Below are 20,734 nucleotides of genomic sequence, written 5' to 3' on the forward strand. Positions count from 1 at the left end.
TTTGTCTTGCCTCCATTCTTTCGCGTCTCCTGCCCTTCCCCCTTTTTCAACCCCCACAGGTTCCTCCTCGGACTCACAAGGATTTGTCCTGCTGGTCGGGACTCCCGGGGACGCCCGGGGCCGTACACACTGGGCCTGCATAGAGTGTGTAATCTATCAGGCAACACGAATCAGTAAAGAGAAAATTAGGAAGCAGTATGGCAAATGTTGTAAAATACAAGCATATCTTTTATTGCACTTCACAGATAATGAGTTGCTTTTTCTTTTTTTTACAAATTGAGGGTCTGTGGCAACCCTGTGTCAAACAAGTCTATCAGCGCCACTTTTCCAACATCATTTTCTTACTTTGTGTCTTTGTGTCACATTTTAGTAATTCTCATAGTTTTTCAATCTTATTATTATATTTGTTAAGTTGATCTGTGATCAGTGATCTTTGATGTTCCTACTGCAAAAAGGTTACAACTCACTGAAGGCTCAGACAATGGTTAGCATTTTTTCAACAATAAAGTAGTTTTAAATTAAGGTGTGTACATTGTTGTTTAGATGTAACGCTACTGCACACTTAATAGACTACAGAATAGTATAAACAACTTTTATACGCACTGGGAAGCCAAAAACTTTGTGTGACTCGCTTTACTGGGATATTTGCCTTGTTTCGATGGTCTGGAACCAAACCTGCACTACCTCTGAGGTATCCTGTAGATAATCAATGAGGCTGATGGCTGGAGATCAAAGAGAGTGTTCTAGTGAAAGCAATGTCAGTTCTGAGCTTGGAAGAGAGAATAGGAATTAGCCAGAAAAGTTATGGAGGAGTATACAGATAACACGGAAAAGCGCAGATACATCTCATGGGCATAGCATGGACGAATAGCACCAAGGGCCAAAATGTCCTTAGGGATGTGTGTGTGCGTGTGGTCAAGAGCATACATGCTTACTCATGTGACAGCAAATTATTCACAGTGACTAAAGGGTAATGCACAGGGGAAGGAATGGCAAGATATGGGGGCGGGGGTGGGAGAAGTTGAGGATGTGTCCTCATATCCATGTCAGGAAGACTGGAGCTGATTTTGTAGATAACAGAGAGCCAGTGGAGGCTTTATGTAGGAAATAGCTAGGTTAATTTTGTACTTTACACAGATCACGGCAGGGGGTCCTGGCGTGAAAAAGAAGAGAATGGAGGCCAGGATATGGAAGAGGAGGCTGAGTCTCGAATGAAGACCTGAATTTAAGAGAAAAACAGCAAATATGCAGACGCAATTATACAGTTAAGAGAAAACTGAGAACTATGGTACAGAGAGGAAATTTGGGGGAAAGTTATCACAGTTTAAGAAGACGTTCAGGTTTTAAAAATGCAAGCTTGGGAAAGTGGTAAGTTTAACAAATATATTTTATTTTATCTAACTCGTATATTAGTCTTAAATATAAGTCTTTTGTTTGTTTTGAACAATAAATGTTCTTAGTTTAACAAATATATTTTATTTTATCTAACTCATATATTAGTCTTAAATATAAGTCTTTTTTTTTTTTTTTTTTTTTTTGCGGTACGCGGGCCTGTCACTGCTGTGGCCTCTCCCGTTGCGGAGCACAGGCTCCGGATGCGCAGGCTCAGCGGCCATGGCTCACGGGCCCAGCCGCTCCGGGGCATGTGGGATCCTCCCAGACCGGGGCACGCACCCGTGTCCCGTGCATCGGCAGGCGGACTCTCAACCACTGCGCCACCAGGGAAGCCCCAAAGTATGCTTTTTAAGCTGTAAATATTAGATGATGGATAAACTCCTATTTCCTTTATGCTTTCAACAACTATGTTTTTATCCCTTCTTTTTGCAGGTTGCTTTCCTAGGCATTGAGGATTACCTATGAATTCATGAGAGACCTTTGGGGTAGAGTTGCACTTTGTCTGAGTATCACCCCATTTTTTGAATATGTACAATGTAGAATAAGAAGCTAATCATTCTATTTTTATTAGGGATTAGAGCTAGGTCTTTTCAGGTTGGTAGTTGCTTCTTTGAATTTTTTTTTTTTTTTGTATGTGTAAAAATTTATTTAGGCTGCCAGATTTATTAGGTGCATTCTTGAGGAGATCCATGTTTTTACAAGTGTTCACATAGTTGTTTTCCGGGAGCAAAGACCCAAGAGGATTGCTGAATGGACCAGCAGACTCCACTGTACACTTTCACTGCAGAAGAGAATGAATAAGAAATTGGTTTGGCCCAGTTCAACCACTGGATAAGTGATAGCCTGCACAAGGTATCATTTAAGAATGACTAATACATCACTCTGTATGACAGACTCTGGGTCCATCCACCTCACTACAAATAGCTCAATTTCACTTCTTTTTATGGCTGAGTAATATTCCATTGTATATATGTGCCACATCTTCTTTATCCATTCATCTGTCGTTGGACACTTGGGTTGCTTCCATGTCCTGGCTACCGTAAATAGAGCTGCAATGAACATTGTGGTACATGACTCCTTCTGAATTATGGTTTTCTCAGGGTATATGCCCAGTAGTGGGATTGCTGGGTCATATGATAGTTCTATTTTTAGCTTTTTAAGGAACCTCCATACTGTTCTCCATAGTGGCTATATCAATTTACATTCCCACCAACAGTGCAAGAGGGTTCCCTTATCTCTTGTTGTATGTCCATATAATGGAATATTACAACAAGGACAAAACTTGAAAACATTATGCTAAGTGAAAGTAGCCATTCACAAAAGACCACATGTGATATGGTTCCATTAATATAAAAAGTCTAGAATAGGCAATCTACAGAGACAGAAGCTAGATTAGTGGCTGCTTACCACAGGGGCTGGGGGAGGACTGACGAAGAATGGGGGAATGATAGCTAAAGACACAGGATTTCTTTTTGAGGTGATTACAATGTTGTAAAACTCACTGGGATGATGGTTGCAAATATCTATGAACATAATAAAAACCATTAAATTGTACACTTAAAAAAAAAAGAATGACTAATACAGATTGAATTGATTCAGGATTATTTTCGTCTAATTTTTCTATTTAGAAAAGGTTAGTGGGCAGAAGTGAAGAAGGTTTTTGATTGAAATGAGTGGGCATTCTCACAAGAGTTAGAATCTGGAAATGAAAATGAGGGTTCCAAAATGAAAGCCCAGGATGGAATCTGAAGTTCTGTCTCTGATGCTTCACTGGAGCTGGGTCCTGGACTCTGTGCAGGAAGATCTATTGCAAAGTAGTTCGGTTAGAAGCAGAGATCTGATCCCTGGCCGATGACAAGTGAGGGTTCACAGAGATGAAACGTTCAGGCACCAGGCCTGCAGGCTTCAGAGCTGACACCTTGCCTGGCACCTGGTTTATGTCTTCTGCATCCTACTCCTTTCCATGGTTTCTCTACTTTATGAGAAAACTTGCCACTTGGTCTGCATATGCTGTGTGACCTTAGTGAAAAGCACAAGCTGAAGTTGTAAGTAAAAAGCGATAAAGGGAAGGACAGTGTGCTTTTCCTGTAGCTGCACTTGTGTGAACAATGAGACCAGGACAGAGGACAGTGTTGTCCAGAGGAGCTGTGATCTCCCAGGAGACTTCAGCAGCAGGGTTCTCCCCTGGCAGGAGGCAGGAGGTCAGAGAGGGAAACACAAGAATCTTGTTTCTGAATGCACAAGAATCTTGTTTTGAAAGCAACTTTGGGAGTTTTCACCAACAGCCAGGGGAGACTTTGAGGCAGTGGGTCCTGAGCTACCATAAAGGTGGTACTTGATGAAAATAAGATCCTATTTTATTATCCCAGGTTTAGACATTTGCATTTTCATAGGTCTCAATAAAAGTCAGCTTTCCATCCTCTGGGTAAACAGTGGCTTTCTTAGCTTGAAATTATTAGAGACCCTGGGGGTCAAGGTTGTAACTGGGACCCTGATAACTCTAAATCCTGGAGAGGTTGAAAGAATTCACAGGGAATGCCGGCAAAGTATGGGGACCTGGGCCACCCGGTTAATGTAATAAATGCTAATATCCACAATGGCAGGGTGTTTGCTATAAGTCCGGTGCATTGCTAAGCACATTTATTATGGCATCTCATTGTGTAACAACCTCTGAGGTCATGAATATTACCTGTATTATACTTGAGAAGGAAACCAGGCCCTTAAAAAATAAAATTCCCTGATCTACACAGGTAGGAAATCATGGTCAGACTGAAATTTCAATCTGTTGAACTGAAAAACCCATTCTTTTTAATCATCATTACATCACTACCCCTTTCAGATACACTTTGCAGTCCTGGATGTGCTTCCTGGTGACCCCTTTAAGCTTGGCAAAGGCAAAGAAAAAACGATTATTGTTTCCTTGAGCAATAGCTACTTATCAGGTACTATGACGGGTGCTCTCTCATACTTTGTCTCATTTAATTTTAAAAAAAAAACCAATGAGGAAATATAAAGTGTCTATTTTACACATTTTAAACACCAAGAAATCAAGAGCCCTCTCACTCTTACTCTATCGCCACTAAATTTATTTCTTAGGAGGATTTCTCTTCTTACATAAACCTCTGCAAACAGAGCATGTTCTGCCAGTTTCATTCCCTTACTTTCTTGTTCCTGAATTTAGTTCAACATGAGGGAAGAAAAGCCTTGGGATATAATGCTGGCTCTTTATTCTGTACGGTGTCTCTCTCTCTCACACACACACACATACACACAGCCACACAATCACATTTTCTCAGTGTTAACCTGTTGGTAATAACAAAAAAAGAAATATGCATTCTTGTTGATCACAGAATTTAATTCTAGATGTCTAGATGGAATTTAAAAAGAACATAAGAACATGCTACAACTTGCTTTGCATATTGTATTACAGAAGTCCTGTGGAAATAGTGTGTGTGCATGTGTATGTCTGTATATATATATTTACAAATATATATATATTTATATATAGAGAGAGGGGGAGAATATATGTGTACATATGTGTTATATGTGTATGAATGAATAAAAGTATATATAAGCATATATGTGTACAGTACCTGTGTATATATACATATATACTTATACATATATACTTTATATATATATATATATATATATAAAATATAGATACTTTATTCATTTGGAAGGAAAATTAGAATTTTCTCTATGGCTATCTGTAGTGGTCCATTCCAGGTAGCATCTTGTAAGCAGGCCGCATATATAATCACTTGAATTGACCTCAAGTAGGTGGAAGAATTTACACAGCTTTCAAAATCCCCTTACTTGTCCCCATAAAAATGGATATCTGAAAATGGAATAAGGGAATTTACTCCAATGTGCAAATCAGTTCTCGAACAATTCCTAAAGCATCTTCAGCCTAGTCCAGGATTCTCTGTTCCTTTTTCCCTGCTGCCTCTGTGCTCCTCTCTCCCTCAGGGTCAAGCACCTGTGAGTTTGGGACGCATGGTCATTCCTGGCCGGGGCTTCTCTCCCTTTGATTATCTCATGCAGTAGACCTTTCCTTTTCTCACCAACACAGTGTTCAGAGTGGGTCATTTTCTCAATGCCAGTCAGATAAAAATATACCATGATGAGATACTAATTAGTAAGAAACTGCTAGTTGCATGTGTAACTCAAGGGCCTTTAGTATCCCAATTTAAATGGTGGAAATAGTCTTGGGAAATGTATTTTTTAACCAGGGAGCTCCAGGGAGATGATTTGGAAAAGAAGTAGCTTCCAGCAGCATTACTTATATTCTGATTAGGAGACTCTTCTTTTTCATTCTAAATTGTTTTTTATTGCTTTCTATGAAATCATGTATTGGTAAAGTATCCTTATATTGTAGGGTCCTCATCTAAAATATGATGTTATTATCACTTTTTCCTAAGATACATCTGTCCAGTTAAAAGTTTGAGGTGGTTATTTCATTCCTGCTTCAAACTCTCCCAATATGATCTCCTCATATACAAAATAATTATCTTTAAAATTTATAAAGTAACAAAGCAAGTATGGTTTTTCTGATTTATAAATTTGTATGCTTCTTGCAGAAATTTCTTACGTGCTTCTTCATTTTTTTTCTATGTATGTGTGCAATCAGTTTGAAATCTCTAGGAGATATTCACTTGCAAATTGGTGGGACAAAATCTATTATGATAATAAAAATAACCTAATAAACTAAGTATTATTTCCTTCATAATAGAAATCAGTCTTAATATTATTTGAAAAGAAATGAAACAAATTATTTATAATTACAAGAATTTTTAGCTAACCATGTGGCATAGATAATTTTTTAATTATTTAAAAATCATACTATGCATGTGTCTATCTATCTATCTATCTATATCTCCATGTAATCACCATTCCTATCCAGATGGCCATTTCTAGCACCTCAGACACCTGCCTTTTTTACCCCTTCTCAGTCAATGCCCCCTCAAAAAGCACTCCTAATGTTGGCTAAGTGAAAAATGCTATAACATTTTTATTTTTTACATTGTACTGTCATTTTATATAATTACCAACAGTGTTGAAACTACACTTCAAATTCATCTTACACACCAAATGATCATCTTTTATGAACATGATATAGAGATGACTATTGTGTTATCTGACAGTCTACCTGGTAGAAAATGCTGGAAACAGGCATCTCTGATATTCTTAAATATTTTTATTTTTATGTCAGAATCATAACTAATGCCAAAAAAGCATAACACCTAACAAACTGTGTCTGCTATTTAAAATACATCCAGCAACCGAAATGCTAAATTCCTTCCATCTGCATGTTATGCTCTTGTCAGATTTAGATAAGTAGTTCCAGGACCTAGGAAAAGCCTACTTTGTATTACTACTTTACTTCAACAATTCTGCTATATCTAGCAAGTAGTTTGCACACAAAACTCAAGGCTGATGTTTGAAGGTATCTTTTACTCTCATGGGTACTGGCTCTATGTAAACAAAAACGCTTTTAATTCTGGAATTTCCTCTTGGAAATCCAAGCCTCTGAAACATTTCAATGCTAGCAGGGTCACCCTCCTTTTCAAACCTCAAGATTTTAAAATGTTTACCAACTCTGACAAGTTTTAATATTTTTGTAAAGCAAGCAGAAAGGAACAGAGGGTGTAATTTCTGTATTTGGTATGGATGGAATAGAGGGTGTAATTTCTGTATTTGGTACGGATCAGAGGAAACAGAGTGAATGGTTTCTCAAGAGCCCCATTCTGCAACGTGTCCAAAAGGGGACATTGGAGAAGTGCAGAACCACAGACTGTGTAGGAAGCACTAAGGCACCGAAGATGCAGGGCCTGGGCACCGTTGATAAGTAAATGGCTTTTCACGTGAAAGAGGATTTTACCTTGCTTATTGATTGATACCCACTTTTCAGAACCAGCTTAATGTTGTCTAAAATTAAGACCTGATTTACATGGTTCGAAGGTATGAGTACAGAATTTAACCTATGAGTACAGAACAAAATAGGGAAAAGTTTTCCTTGATCAGTTCCTCCAAAGGCGGAATGAGCTACTTTGGGAAGCAACGCATTTTAACTTTACTGCTTCTACTCAAAGCAGAATCAGCAAACTTCCTGAGCAGGATACTACTACAAAAGACAAGGGAGAGCCTTTATGTCATAGGTCATAAAGAGGTGTGAGAGGTATATAACACGAGAGTTTGTTAAAACTGGACTAAGAAAGATCTAGAAGACAGCAGGAGTGTGGAAGGGTTGGTAGTTTCATAAATTGGTATATTGGTCAAGAGCAAGGGTAACACACCATCAGGCCATCACACAACAAGCTTTACTTCTTTAAAGGAATCATTTTGACACTTTCATTACGTTGCCTACTTTCGTGTTACCTCTGCTCACTTGCTGCTGCCTAACTCTGTCCTCCTCTCCCCATGCCTGCAGACCAGAGCATAATTGGATCTGTTCTTTTTTTTCTAAATTATCAGAAAAACAAAATAACATAGCATCCAGTAGAGAAGAAATATTCTGATATCTAATTATACTTCCAAGTAGATACAGATAGAATCATGAAGTATTATACCTGTTTACTCTTCTTTATTTTCTGACAAGAGATACTTCTCTTTTATCTTAATATGATGTTCCTCCTTAGACACAAGTCATGACTTTTATCTTGGTGCTACTGTTTCTCTCTGCCTTTTAGATGTTTGCCTTTGGGGCCACTGGTTTAAAAAAATTATATTTGGTGGATCTGCATTAAAAATCACTTCTTTCCCTGACAAGATATTTAAAATGTCATTTGTGCCTTGTGAAGACTTCTAGAAGAATCCAGAGACCTAGACCCAGATGACCCAAACTGTGTTTCTGCAAGGACTGCAATTTCCTTTTGAGGATTATGGTTCCAGGGAAGATTGCTTCTAAATATCTGTGAGACAAATACTTTCCAGAATTAATGCTGTTGTTTAAATTTTGTGGATTTTTAGAACATCTCACCTCACCACATATAAAGGACAAGCAATAAAGTACAGTTTATTTATGGTAATATTAAATATAACAGTGCAATCATTCCTTAAACATATGAGGTCAAAGCGTATCTATTCAGGATGTGCTTTTTGACAACTGATTCTCAAGTATAGCCAATTTCTATTGTTTGTTCTACCAGTTATTTTGCTTTAAAGATAAAAAAGCCTAAGGACAAGAATTAGTGTAGTTACCCTGCCCGTAACATCATCAAGTTATGAAATAAGAAGCTATAAGAGTGGTACTTTGAAGAGAATGGACTTTTGAGTTAAAATATGCATGTTCATTGATCACAAATGGATGAGAAATGTCAGCCAGTTATTACACAGAAAGGAGCTGATTGAAAATAGGTGACCTTTACCAAACGCGTGTGAACAATTTTTACTCTTCATTAAAGGATAAGGTATCTACATAGACCATAAGATGTATGAAATGCATTAAACAAATATCAGTAGTTACTGGCATGGTAAATGTTTGAATTAATCAAACTGTTACTATATTTTTGTGTTTTCTGACATTTCATAAAGGTGACATGGAGCAGCAAAATTCTCTTCAGAATGGCAGGAATCTAACTGCCCAAGTGGAAGGAAGAAGCCTATGAATAAATTATTGTCCTTGAATTCAGAGAAGTACATTACCTGTCCTTGTTTACAGAGAATTTGTATAGGTTAGTGTCTGTCACCAGGAATAAGGTAGTGAATGAAACACACATAGAGCCTGCCATCAAAGGCTTTGGAATTTAGCATTATTCAACGGTGTAATGAGCTCTGGGATTGGAGTAGAAGAGGCATAAAGTGTATTATGGAAACTGATAGGAGGAACATTTTACTAGACTGGTAGTGGCCAAAATCTATCTGGATGAAGTGACATCTTGTGTTCTACAGGTCAAGAGATCTAGCCAGGCAAAAAGTTAACTTAATATGACAGGCGGTGAACGTGAAATCTCAGGAATAAGGAACCCAAGGTGGCTGGGAAATAAGCTGCTAGAGGTTAGGCAAGACTCAAGAGGATGCGGCGTCCAGAACTTCCAGAAAAATGGATGCCTCACGAAGGTTGGAATAATATCCTAAAAGAGAGCGGAAATTACAAGGAAAATCTTTAACATAGGAGTCATGTGATCAAGACTGTCCTAGAGAGGTCGATCTTCTGATGGTAAGGAGTATTATTTTGTGAAGAAGAAGGGTATAACATAGAGATCATAAGCAAGTAACAGATGACGGAGGTGTGAACCGTGGGGGGGCAAGGATGCAAACACATGTGAGACAGATTTAAAGGGCAGAACTGAAAGGACCAGATGTTGATTGGATGTGTAAGGTGTGAAAAGTGGTAAGGCAAAGATGATAGCTGGATTTCTCACCTGGCCCATTGGGTAGGTTATAGTGCCATTTGCTGAGCTATTAAAGAGAGGATAGCAAGATGGGAAGATGCCTTGGTCCCTTCCTCCTTCCCTCTCTTTCTCTCTCTCTCTCTCTCCCCCTTCCTTCCTTCCTCCATTCCTTCCTTTAACACATCGGTACCAGCTATATAATAGACACTGATGTAGGTGCTAAGGCTTAAGCAGTGAACAAAACTAGGTCCCAATCTTCACAGAGATTATGGTTCCTGCTGGAGAAACCATCATCAGGAAATCAGCGGTAACTATCAGATTAACAGCAAGGAAAAAGAAACAAAAAGAGTGATTTGGGGTATAATGGTAAGAGAAAAACTGTGAGTAAATGACATTTCCTCTTGAATTTCAGCTATAGTTAACAACAACACAAAGTACTGCACAAAAGAAGCAGTTTCTGCTAGAGTTAACACCTAGTAGTATCATGCCTATAGAATGAAAGGGTCAAAATGTTAGCCTCCTAAGAATGTCAGGGACATTAAATTTGAATAGCTGAATTTGATTGTCCTACAAGTATCCAGACAGACATAGAGGTTTTTCTGTTCGGTCTTAGTCAGTTGGTAGGAGAGTGTGAATTCTACTCCATGTCAGTACTAGCAGATGTGGCCATTCAGAGTCTGCCATTTTTCCTGAACTCTGAAACTGAAATAAATTTCTCTCCTAATCCTGCAAAACAGAGCCCCTGAAAGTCACATATGGATACAACCTTGGCTAATTTCACACTCATTCCACCTCTGGTTTGGTTTCAAGTCCTGCATATGAATTTCCACAGATCCTGGGTGCAGCATTTTAAGGATATCTTATTCTCTCTCCCTTCAGCCCACCAAAAGCTCATTTTCTCCCCTGATATATTTTTGTTTTAATTTTCATAGGTATTTTTAATGTATGTGTATATATATTTTTTGATTTGAAATAGTGAAAAATATAATGCAAGATTCAGAATAGGGCACCAATAACTCTGTCTCTCCCATTCTCAAAATTCTTTAATGGATCCCCATCGTTCCTGGGTTGGAATCCAAATGCCTTTTCACATAGAAAAATGTAGTTGCCTCTTATTACACATACAACACTTTATCGTAACATTATGTCAAATTAACGTGGTCCTGGAGGGGGTCAGGAATTCTCTGTGCCTTTGGACACAGTGTCACTTCTAGTAGCAGCTTATAACCCCTCCTCTTCTGTCTGTCTTAATTCAAGCTATCCTTTCATTTATAGCTCAGGAGACTTCTAGTAAGTTTTCCATGGCCCCTCCAAGTTAAGTCAGGAGCTCTCCCTGGGCATTAATAACACCCCATACACATCTTTTCATGATTACACACCAGAGTGTATTACAACTGGTCTTTCCCTTGTCTGCCCCCGACCAACAGGCCAGAACATTATTCAACATGTATCCACAGCATCTAGCCCAGCACCTGACACTTAAGAGGGACACACTAAAACTAAGTACATTAAGTGGATGAGTGTAAATCTTTGGGGAAATGTGCTTGAATCTTACCCACAGTACTGAGCAAAAGCAAAACTATCATATTTTAGGTACTTGCCTCAATCCTAACACATGGCCCTTATAACTAATTTATTAGTTTGGAATATCTATTCATTCTTTGTTCAATAGATATTTTATGAAAATCTATTCTATGCCAGGCCCTATTCTAGGTACTGGGTTGCAGGTATGAATAAAACAAACAAACAAACAAAATACCCCTGACTCCATGGAGCTTACATTCTAATGTCTAATTAGAGTGTAATTAGAGAGGGAGACAAATAACAATCAAATAAATTTAAAAGTGTACAGTTAATAAAATGTTAAGCATTCTAGAAGAAAATATGGAAGAGTAATGGAATTCTATGGGCAGGTTTGTAATTTTAAAAATATTAATATAAATAATCCAAAATTTGTTTCCATACTAATGAAATCTATTTCCCTTTGTATTTTGTAGATTTGAATAATAACAATGAAATGTGGCAGCTGGGAACAGAAAGAGAGAAAAGGTTAAATAGAGGTGAAAACTGAAATCTATATCCTTGCCATTTAGTTTTGAGAAAGAAGAAAAGTTGAAGTGACAAATAATGACGCTTTAGGACTGCATTCCTAGAATAAAGAGAACTGAAATGCTGTTTGAGAAGTTGCCCTTTGTGATGCGTTTGGAACCTTGGTATATAGCTATCCTGGGGAGTGCTAAAGTCCAAAATTTCTACACATTCAGAAGTGGGGCTGGGAAAGCAACGATCACCCTGCTCTTTCTTAACTGCAAAGAATGAAATACGTTAGCAATGCTTTGAATTAAATATTGTTAGCAAGTGTTAGCAATGCAAAGAATTAAACATGCTAGAAATACGTTGCTTTCTAAAACATCCAGTTACTCTATATCCAGAGTGAGTAGTGGGAATCAACAATAGATTAAAAAAAAATGTTTCTCAAATTTCACCTGGCTTATAACGTCCCATCATCCTTCTATAATCAAAAGAGCTTCTTGAGAAGTCTTATCAACATTTAGCCCAGGTAAGCTGGGCTGTAAGTCATATCCTATGTAGGTCCTTGAATACTTACCTACTAGGGGCAACCACAGAGCAGTATGGCGGAGAATGAGAGCAGCATTTCTCATAGACCAGCAGTGTCAGTATCCCTGGGAGGTTGGTAGAAATGCAGAATTTGGGCTCCATTATGGAACCTTCCTACAAGACGCCCAGGTAATCTGCATGCCCATTCAGGTTGGGAGGTGCTGCTCTATAACAGCTATCCTCAACCTTGTCTGCATGTCAGAATTGCCTGGGAAGTTGTTTAAACCTCAGTGATTAGGCCACATTCCCATATATTCTGATTTTATCAGAATAACCTGCATATATCTCAAAACTGTGTTTCCTGGGTCCTTTCTCAGACCTACAGAATCAGTACTCCAGGAATGAGCCTCAGGAATCTGCCACTTTAAGGCACAGAGTCACTGATTCCCATATATAGCAAAACATATAAGAATCGTGGCTTGGAGGATGGAAAACGATGAATTCCATTGCAGAAAATACCTTTTATTTATGGGGATTACTTGAATCAACACATAAAATATGAAATACTTCCGCATATACACATATATATGTATAAATGGTATTTGATAACTTTTCAACTTTATAACTAGAGGATTTAAATCCCATAGCAAGATATAGATAAGTTAGAGAAGAGGAAATGATAGGCTTGAATCTACCAGGAAATAGATTTTTAGATAGTCATCTTCAAGATATTTTACAAATATTCCACAGAATATTTGTTATGATCATAATAAAATCATACAACATATGAATTAGTTTCATAAATTTGTTTCTCTTCTAAACAAGCAGCCAGCATACTTTTTCTGTAAAAGGCAAAATAGGGAATAATTTCAGCTATGCACACACTACACTCTCTATGTTGTCAACTATTCAAGTCTGGTTTTATAGCATGTAAGCAGCCATTGACAAAATAGAAAGTTTTCTCTAAGCCATCTCCCCAATTACTTTCTTTAAAGTAACATCCACACATCTGTGTAAATCCAGTAGAAGAAAAAGTGTACATTCCTAAAATTCAAATGTACTGATATAAACACAGTGTCAGGACATGGTTCCAGCTTCTGGTATGGCCCAAGTGTGCATTGTCTAAGGAGAAAGAACGTCCTGGATTTTCTCTACTTGACAGGTAAGGTGAGGGACTAAAAACAAGGTTTCTGGTTTATAATAACAACTATTATTTCCTAAGCACCTGAGTAATTGTAAGTATGTTATATTAATTATCATTTTTATTTCACACAGCACTGCTGTGGGATTAGTACTATTATTCGCTCCAGTTTAAAGGTCATAAAAATAAAGTTTGGACACCTTAACTGACTTGTCACAGAGCTAGCAAGTAGCCTCCGTGGGATTTGAACCCAGGTAGCTGAACCCAGAAGCTGTACTTTCCGCCACTGCACATTTCTACCTTATTCATTGTCTACTGAGACTATGAATATGTATGATGCTGGGCCAGTTATAAGCTTTTAGTTTGTAAGAGACACAGATGTGCTCAGCTTGAATTGGTTAATGGAACTGAAACCACAGAGAAAAATGTGGAAAACAGGAAGAAGTCTCACCATCGCATGGTGTGTCTGGAATACCACCCAGGATAACATATTCTTTCTGCTTCTGTACAGGAAGCACACCTTTATTTTTGTGCTTAGCCATTATGGTGAGTCAGAAAATGTTTGTCTTCTAATTGACCTAAGGGAATTAACTTTTCTTTCCTTCCTACCAACCTCATGAGTTCAGTTTATTCATGATTTCTGCAGACCATCATCTCTATGTTTCTCAACTTCTGCCCCTGCCCATCTACTGCTGGTTATCCACAGTATGCTGAATTTACACTTAAGGTCACTAAATCATCTATGTGTTACATAAAACATTCTTTATTGACATATTATTGACATATTTTGAAAGGCTACTTGGTAGCCATTGGCTACTCTAGAGATGGCTGTCATAGATCTGGGTACATTCATCTCTGGTCATACCTGCTGTGGCTTGTGGAGCCTAGACACATGTCATACTTTCTGGGTGGGGAGGCCTATGTATGGTGGGTGCTCAGCATAACAAGCTCCTCTGAAATACTACTGTTTATAGATCATGTCCATTCTTTTGGAATAGTAATAAAGATTATCTATATATACTTTGTTTTTCTGTTATTCTTATATACAACCAGAAAAAGCCAATAGCTTACCATAAAATCTAGCGAATGGAAAGTAAACTGGCTGGTGGCTGGAGATTATACATTTCTTGATCATGTTTCTAATCATTGTTGAATCCATTATTTGCAGTATCTGGTTCCATATTATCTGTTTAAGTGTTTGAGGACAGGTTGGAGCATAAGAAAGGATCATATTTTATAACTATGCAGCTTCCAGTACATCTCAGCACATCCTTGGATATGAGAGCTCATCATATTAGATTTTTCAGGTCAATCCTAATTTTACAACATCTCTCCCTTTTTGTCCTAGATTGAACCAGATTTTGCTTTGGATAACACTGTCACAATATCAACATAATTAGCTATAGCAAATCTCTGTGTACATATGGGAAGGCTTATGTAAAGTCAGTAGAACAAATAGACTCCCGTACATTTGAATCTATTTTTTTTTCTTTAGTCTACTTTCCAACATTCAATTCTGTTCACTTCTTTATCTTTTCTAATATTGTGAATGTATTTTGCCACGAACATAAATTCTCCTTAACTTCTTTTTAATCCCATTTCAATATAAGTGGCATTGAATTTATATCTCTACTCTTTATTTGATTTTTATCTGAGAGTATATCTACCTCTCTTAGAAAGATGTTTATACTGCAGATACTAAATTTCTGTACTGATTATCCCTATGTAGAGTGCTTTTTCTGTCAGTAGTAATCAGAATCAACTTGATGCAAAGACTTGAGCACTAACCTCCTTCAGAACCTCAAAGGAAAAAAAATATATGCTTCTTTCAAACACTGGTGGCTATGGAGTTTACAAAATCATTTATTTTGAGTAAGCCAAGAATTAAACTATTCTAAGGGTGATATAATTAAGTTGCACTATCAGATATTCATGAGTATCAGAATAGGTCACCATGTATGAAGTGATAAAAAGTATAGTGTAAAGATTACGAGCTTTAAATACTGTCTGACCTGAGCTTGAATGATAGGTCCCCAGCCTGCTCTCCCAGCCTGCATCTCTTCTTCTGGAAAACTGGGGTAAATTATCTCCAATGTCATTATTTTGACCTGATGATTATATAATTATACATAGAAAATTTATACCCCCAGGTGTCTGGCATTTAGGAGTCATGGTAAACACTGCCTCACCCCCTTGACTTTTATTGAAAATACCACCTACCTAGGAGCAGGTTATAATTCTTAAGAAAAGTTTTATAAAGCTCTAACAGATTTTTTTTTTAATTTAAATTTTGAAACTGCCTATTCTAAGTGAGGTTATCCTACAAGATGTTTTCTGATGTCACAGAGGGAATAAATTACCATAAAATAAATGAAAAATGGGATTCAGTTTAGAACCTAGAGGTAAGCTGGAACCTGGGGATAATATATGAAAAAAAGTCTGACTGAGGCAGCTACCGAACATAAACAGCTCCTAATTCTCAAGTGTAACCAAGATTTTCTTCATTCTCTTTTCAGCCTGTGTAATGCAAATTAAGACAACAACTACACTGATTAAATCCCTTTAAAAACATTAAGTATATCTTTTTAAATAAAAACTACAGCTACCTTCATTTCTTAAAATAAATATCCCATTACACACTAAGCACATCCTTCAAGGGTCATATACATCAACTAAGTACATCTAATAAAAGTTCATTGGGTAGGGTATCACCATGGATTTTGAACTTGGCACAAGGAACAGTTTATAATATAGAGATGTTATCAGCAATGTACAAGTTTGTTACTAACAAATGTGACCCGGTTTGGTTAATGTTGCCTCCTCCCGTTTATCCATGTTGTTTAAAATGTAAGAAAAGAAGATGCCAAAGACTCAATGACAGTAACTAGTCGAACACTTCTCTGAGGTATCTTGAATCAGTTGAAAAACCGCCTCGCTGGAGAAAAGAGATAGAAGTCTCAGTGCAACAGAGAGAAATAAACGTCTTTAGGCTTTGGCTGAAACACACAGACAACCAGCTAGTACACATCAGTGCCTAGGGGTATCCTAAAAATATTTTATTCCTGTGGGGGAAGCAATAGCATCCGCTTAAAAAGCTCTCTAGAGAATTTTGGAAGGTTAGCCAATTAATATAAACAATGTTCTGACATCTTTATAAAATGTCCCATCTCAGGATACCCATAGGAGGCGGGCAGAATCAACATTTCATGAAGTATGAGTGCTCATTTTAAAAAGTACAGTTAAGATACCATTATAAATCTTTACACAAAAGCAGTAACATTTTACTTTGTGCTTTAGCATAACAGATGTTATTGAAATTCAACCTGTGTAAGTATTATCTCATGGCAGTATACATTTGTATTTTAAATAGCGCTTGTCTCATTGTTAGAAAATCATTTTGAAGTATAAGTACTACATCATAAGAAGATAAGTGCTTGCTATTCACTCATGTGGCTAGAGTGCTAAGAAATCAATTGGTCATACATAATGATATGGATAAAATCACTTTATTTTTTGATTATATAGAAATTTACCATGATGTGGGAGAAAACCATCAGACTATATTTACACTTGCAAAGTAAAATAGAAAAGAAAAAGTTCAGATAATTAAATCTAACTTTGGAAGAGTTGCTTCCATTCCCTCTAGATATTTTTAACAAACTTATGAGTAAAAAGGGTTTAGAAGAAATAACGTGGACTAGTTTGTCTAAATTACATAGATAATTGTCCTAAGCCATGTAAAATACAAGTTTAACCTCAGTTCACTCTTGTTTGATGACAAAGTACAACTTCAAACATAAAAGCCAAGATGTCAGTAAACATTTAATTTGAATCCATTATTGAATAATTCTCCCTTCAAAAGTAAGTATTTTAGAAAGAAGGTAATTTTCTTTACTTTTCTTTTTATTAAATTATCTCATTAAAAATTCACCTCTCATATAAAAACTATAAATCATATCAGTGGTATGATAATTCTTTTTGGTTCATTTTTCTTAACAGCTACATCAGAAACTTTATTTAAATTTTAATTGCTAAACGGACACTATTAAAATATTCAGGGATTTAGTCCTAAATCCTTCAACCCACAGGGAGCTCAGGAACGTTGTTAAAGTAAAAAGCTGCACAAAATCTCAACTCTCATTTGCAAATGTTCTTTCCATCTGATTTAACTTTGAAGCTTTTAGACTGAGAGCTTTTGCCATATGACATCAACAAAACACTTCAATCAAAATCAAGTTACCTTAGCGTCACACAGTTCTCTAGATTATTTAAAAAGGTAAAATGAGAAATTCACTCTTTTCATATTTCCTTTCATTTTCTCTTGATGCAAGGCAGAATACTTAGATTTCAAAAGAAATTGCTCTGTAATATTATCCTCAAACACCGGGTTTCATTCTAGGACAATTGCTTGTAAACTAAGCCTTCTCCTGACAGACACACTCACTTGCTGCAGTGCAGAATGTCAGTATAGTCAGTTAGAACTTTCAATGCAGAAATTCAGCTCGACGCAGTCACTCAGATGAAGCGGCACTTACCTTAATTGAAATATTCACCGTGAAGGAGGTGAGAAGTCAGTCGAATCAACCGTGAACGGGGTGGGGAAAGCGAAGTTTTCAGTCAACACCCTCCAAGTAGCTGCATGCTCCGCTGCTTTTTCCTGTTTATGCTGAGCCCCTCACTGTCTAAGAGAACAAAAAAGAGAAGCTGAAATCCTCCGAGATTCCAGTGAGTAAATGAGGACTAAGCGATATTTCTTAACGGGAGCTCCTCGGTGAACGTGCTGCGTTTGGTGGCTCCCTAACTGCTGTGATAGGCTGCTGTCAGGTCCCCGGAGCTGGGCGATAATCATTGACCTGATTAGCAGGAAACACTTACTGTGCGCAGGCAACACACGCCGAGGGTTAGTGGGTCTCCTGGGAACTGGAAAAGCCACCGGGGCTGCTTGGGACTCTTGTCTTTTCCAGCCTAACGGATGAACTACAACTCTGACTGTAATTTGCAAGGAGATTAGCTACAGTGTTCAGCTGCGTAAGGACTTAGATAAACGTGCTTTCTCCTGCTGTTCTGCCAGGTGCCTTCGTGTTAGATAGCAGGTACAGTGAAACAATTAATCGACTGATAGAGCTGATTCGTTAAGACAGGACGAAAGCTGAAAAATGTCCAAAGCAATGTGATAAAAGATATAGCTGGGCTTGCCTTTGCCCCAAGCGTGGTACATACTTCAACCTTTGCCTAAGTAAAATGTTTTTAAAGGTTGATCACAGCCCTCCAGAGTGCAACTCTGATTTATAAAAGAAAGGAAGTATTCATACTAAATAAGCATGTTTGGCAGGTTCTTAACAGACACAGGCACTCAACCCAAGACATGGAAAATACAGCGTTTCTTATGTAGTTTCTCAAATAGCATTTTAAATTAGCATCACACTTGCAAAAAAATGTTTGCATTATACTACTAACCTGAGTAGCACAGGAGAATACATCATTACACCTAACTAAATCATCTCTTCTACTATTGTTGAAATGCTAATTTTCTAAAACAAAAATAAGCAAGGGCATGAAAGGATACAAAATGTCAAACAACATATTAAATGTAGGCATGTGCCTTTCACAACCTGCTGATACCCATCCACTGACCACCTGAGCAGCTCTTCAACACCTCCGACCTCAAAAGTTATCACTTCCTCCCAGAGATCTAATTCTCTCAAAAAGCTCACCTAATTAAATGCCAAAGCCTCAAATGGTTAAGTTTGGACAATTCTCACTTCTATAGGAGAAAATTATTAACATAAGAAGAGCAGATGAAAAAAGTCCTTTGCATGTCTTGAGGGTGAGAAAAATCTCATTGCCAGGGAGAAAACTGACAAATGTACTGTCACAATGATACTGTGTGATGTGTTCAGCATTTCTGCTTTTCCAAGTAGGTCTCACTTGGGACATATGGCATTCCCTTGATATGTGTGTGTGTGTGTGTGTGTGTGTGTGTGTGTGTGTGTGTGTGTGTGTGTGTGTGTGAGAGGGGGGGGGGCTCTTGAGGGGGGGGCTATATTTGCAATATTTACATGTATTTTTGAAAAATCCCAAATTTCAGTAAAGGGATGCACAAATCATACATAATGGAGAATATATTTGCCTTCTATATTATCAAGTAAATTTTTAACAAAAGTATTTTGTTAAAATACAAGCTCTTTGATGGTAACACTTCTCAGGCAAAATAAAACTTCAGTGCAACTATATAGGGCAGACACTTCAATTTAAAATAGAAATGCACCAGGGAGAAGCCGCAGGAGAGCTGATCCTGTGTCCCATTCAGAGGAGGTCTCTTGCTCCCTCAGCTGGTGGAGGGTGAGAGCTGAAGGTGAGGAAATCCAGTCAAGATTCAGGAGAGGGAGAATAACTTCTGCCACTGCTAAGCAGGAAACCCGTTATTCAATTATTGACTGGCATTAGAGTGTTCTACTATTGATAGAAAAGAGTTGCTTGTATCCAAATTGATGCACATAAATAAATTGAAAATAAACAGTAAACAGGAAATATAACTACTAATTTCTTCTGCAAGGATCCTGGCTAGTGGTTAGCCCAGCACTTGTGAATGAAAATCTGATGGATTCCAGTGTTCTGATGTTCTGATGTTTAGCTGGTCTTCCAGTTAAAACACTCTGGTCTTGTATTTGTCTAAGCTTCATTCTGAGTACCTTAAGTAGTGACTTACTTTTAAAACTTTTTAAAACCTTAAGATAGTGCTTATTTTCTTAAACCCCATCCATTAGCAATGATGGTCACCAACTAAAATTAGTACATTCTAAGTTAAGTTAATTTTGTGCCATAGTAGTTAGTTTCTACCTGGAAAGTCCTGACTACGTCAGATTGCACTGATGAAACTTCCAAAATAATGAGTCTTCTTGTTCTCATAGGATCCAACGGTCTTTTACTCTAAATATTTTCTACAGACGGTATGAGTAATTCTGCAGTAGATTTCTAGACCTATGTTGAACAAATAACTGATTTTATGTGGCAGTACACTCATGAATAACAAAGCAGAAGAATAATACTATTTTGTAGGGAGTGTAGATAGGAACCAGCAGTGATAATTATAGTTATTTTATATTAAGTGCTTGCTATGTGCCAGATGCTTTGAATATACTTCAGCTCTAGCCGTTGTCCATGAAATCCTCAGAGTAATCATATTAAGCATGCATTATTATCTTAAAAATTTTTATCAATTAAACTAAGGCTCTGAGAAGTTAAGTAAACTTATCACTGCCACAGAGTCACTACATAGCAAATACAGAATTAAATCTCAGGT

The 20,734-nt window shown here is 37.4% G+C and overlaps 1 protein-coding gene across 2 annotated transcripts in view; it reads right to left on the minus strand.

The window, feature by feature from the left end:
• CDH12 (cadherin 12) overlaps window positions 1-18,233 on the minus strand; it is a 406,688-nt gene extending 388,455 nt beyond the window's left edge. Inside the window, exon 1 of one of the 2 annotated variants that reach the window (XM_027125363.1) lies at window positions 17,967-18,233. The gene's annotated coding sequence lies outside the window, so the exon portion shown is untranslated. The remainder of the gene's footprint in view (window positions 1-17,966) is intronic. The other variant, XM_027125364.1, reaches the window with a different exon arrangement.
• Window positions 18,234-20,734: the final 2,501 nt, after the last annotated feature.

Source organism: Aethalodelphis obliquidens, unplaced genomic scaffold (assembly GCF_003676395.1).
Source record: "Aethalodelphis obliquidens isolate GAN/ISIS:26980383/991018 unplaced genomic scaffold, ASM367639v1 scaffold29, whole genome shotgun sequence".
Lineage (NCBI taxonomy): Eukaryota > Metazoa > Chordata > Mammalia > Artiodactyla > Delphinidae > Aethalodelphis > Aethalodelphis obliquidens.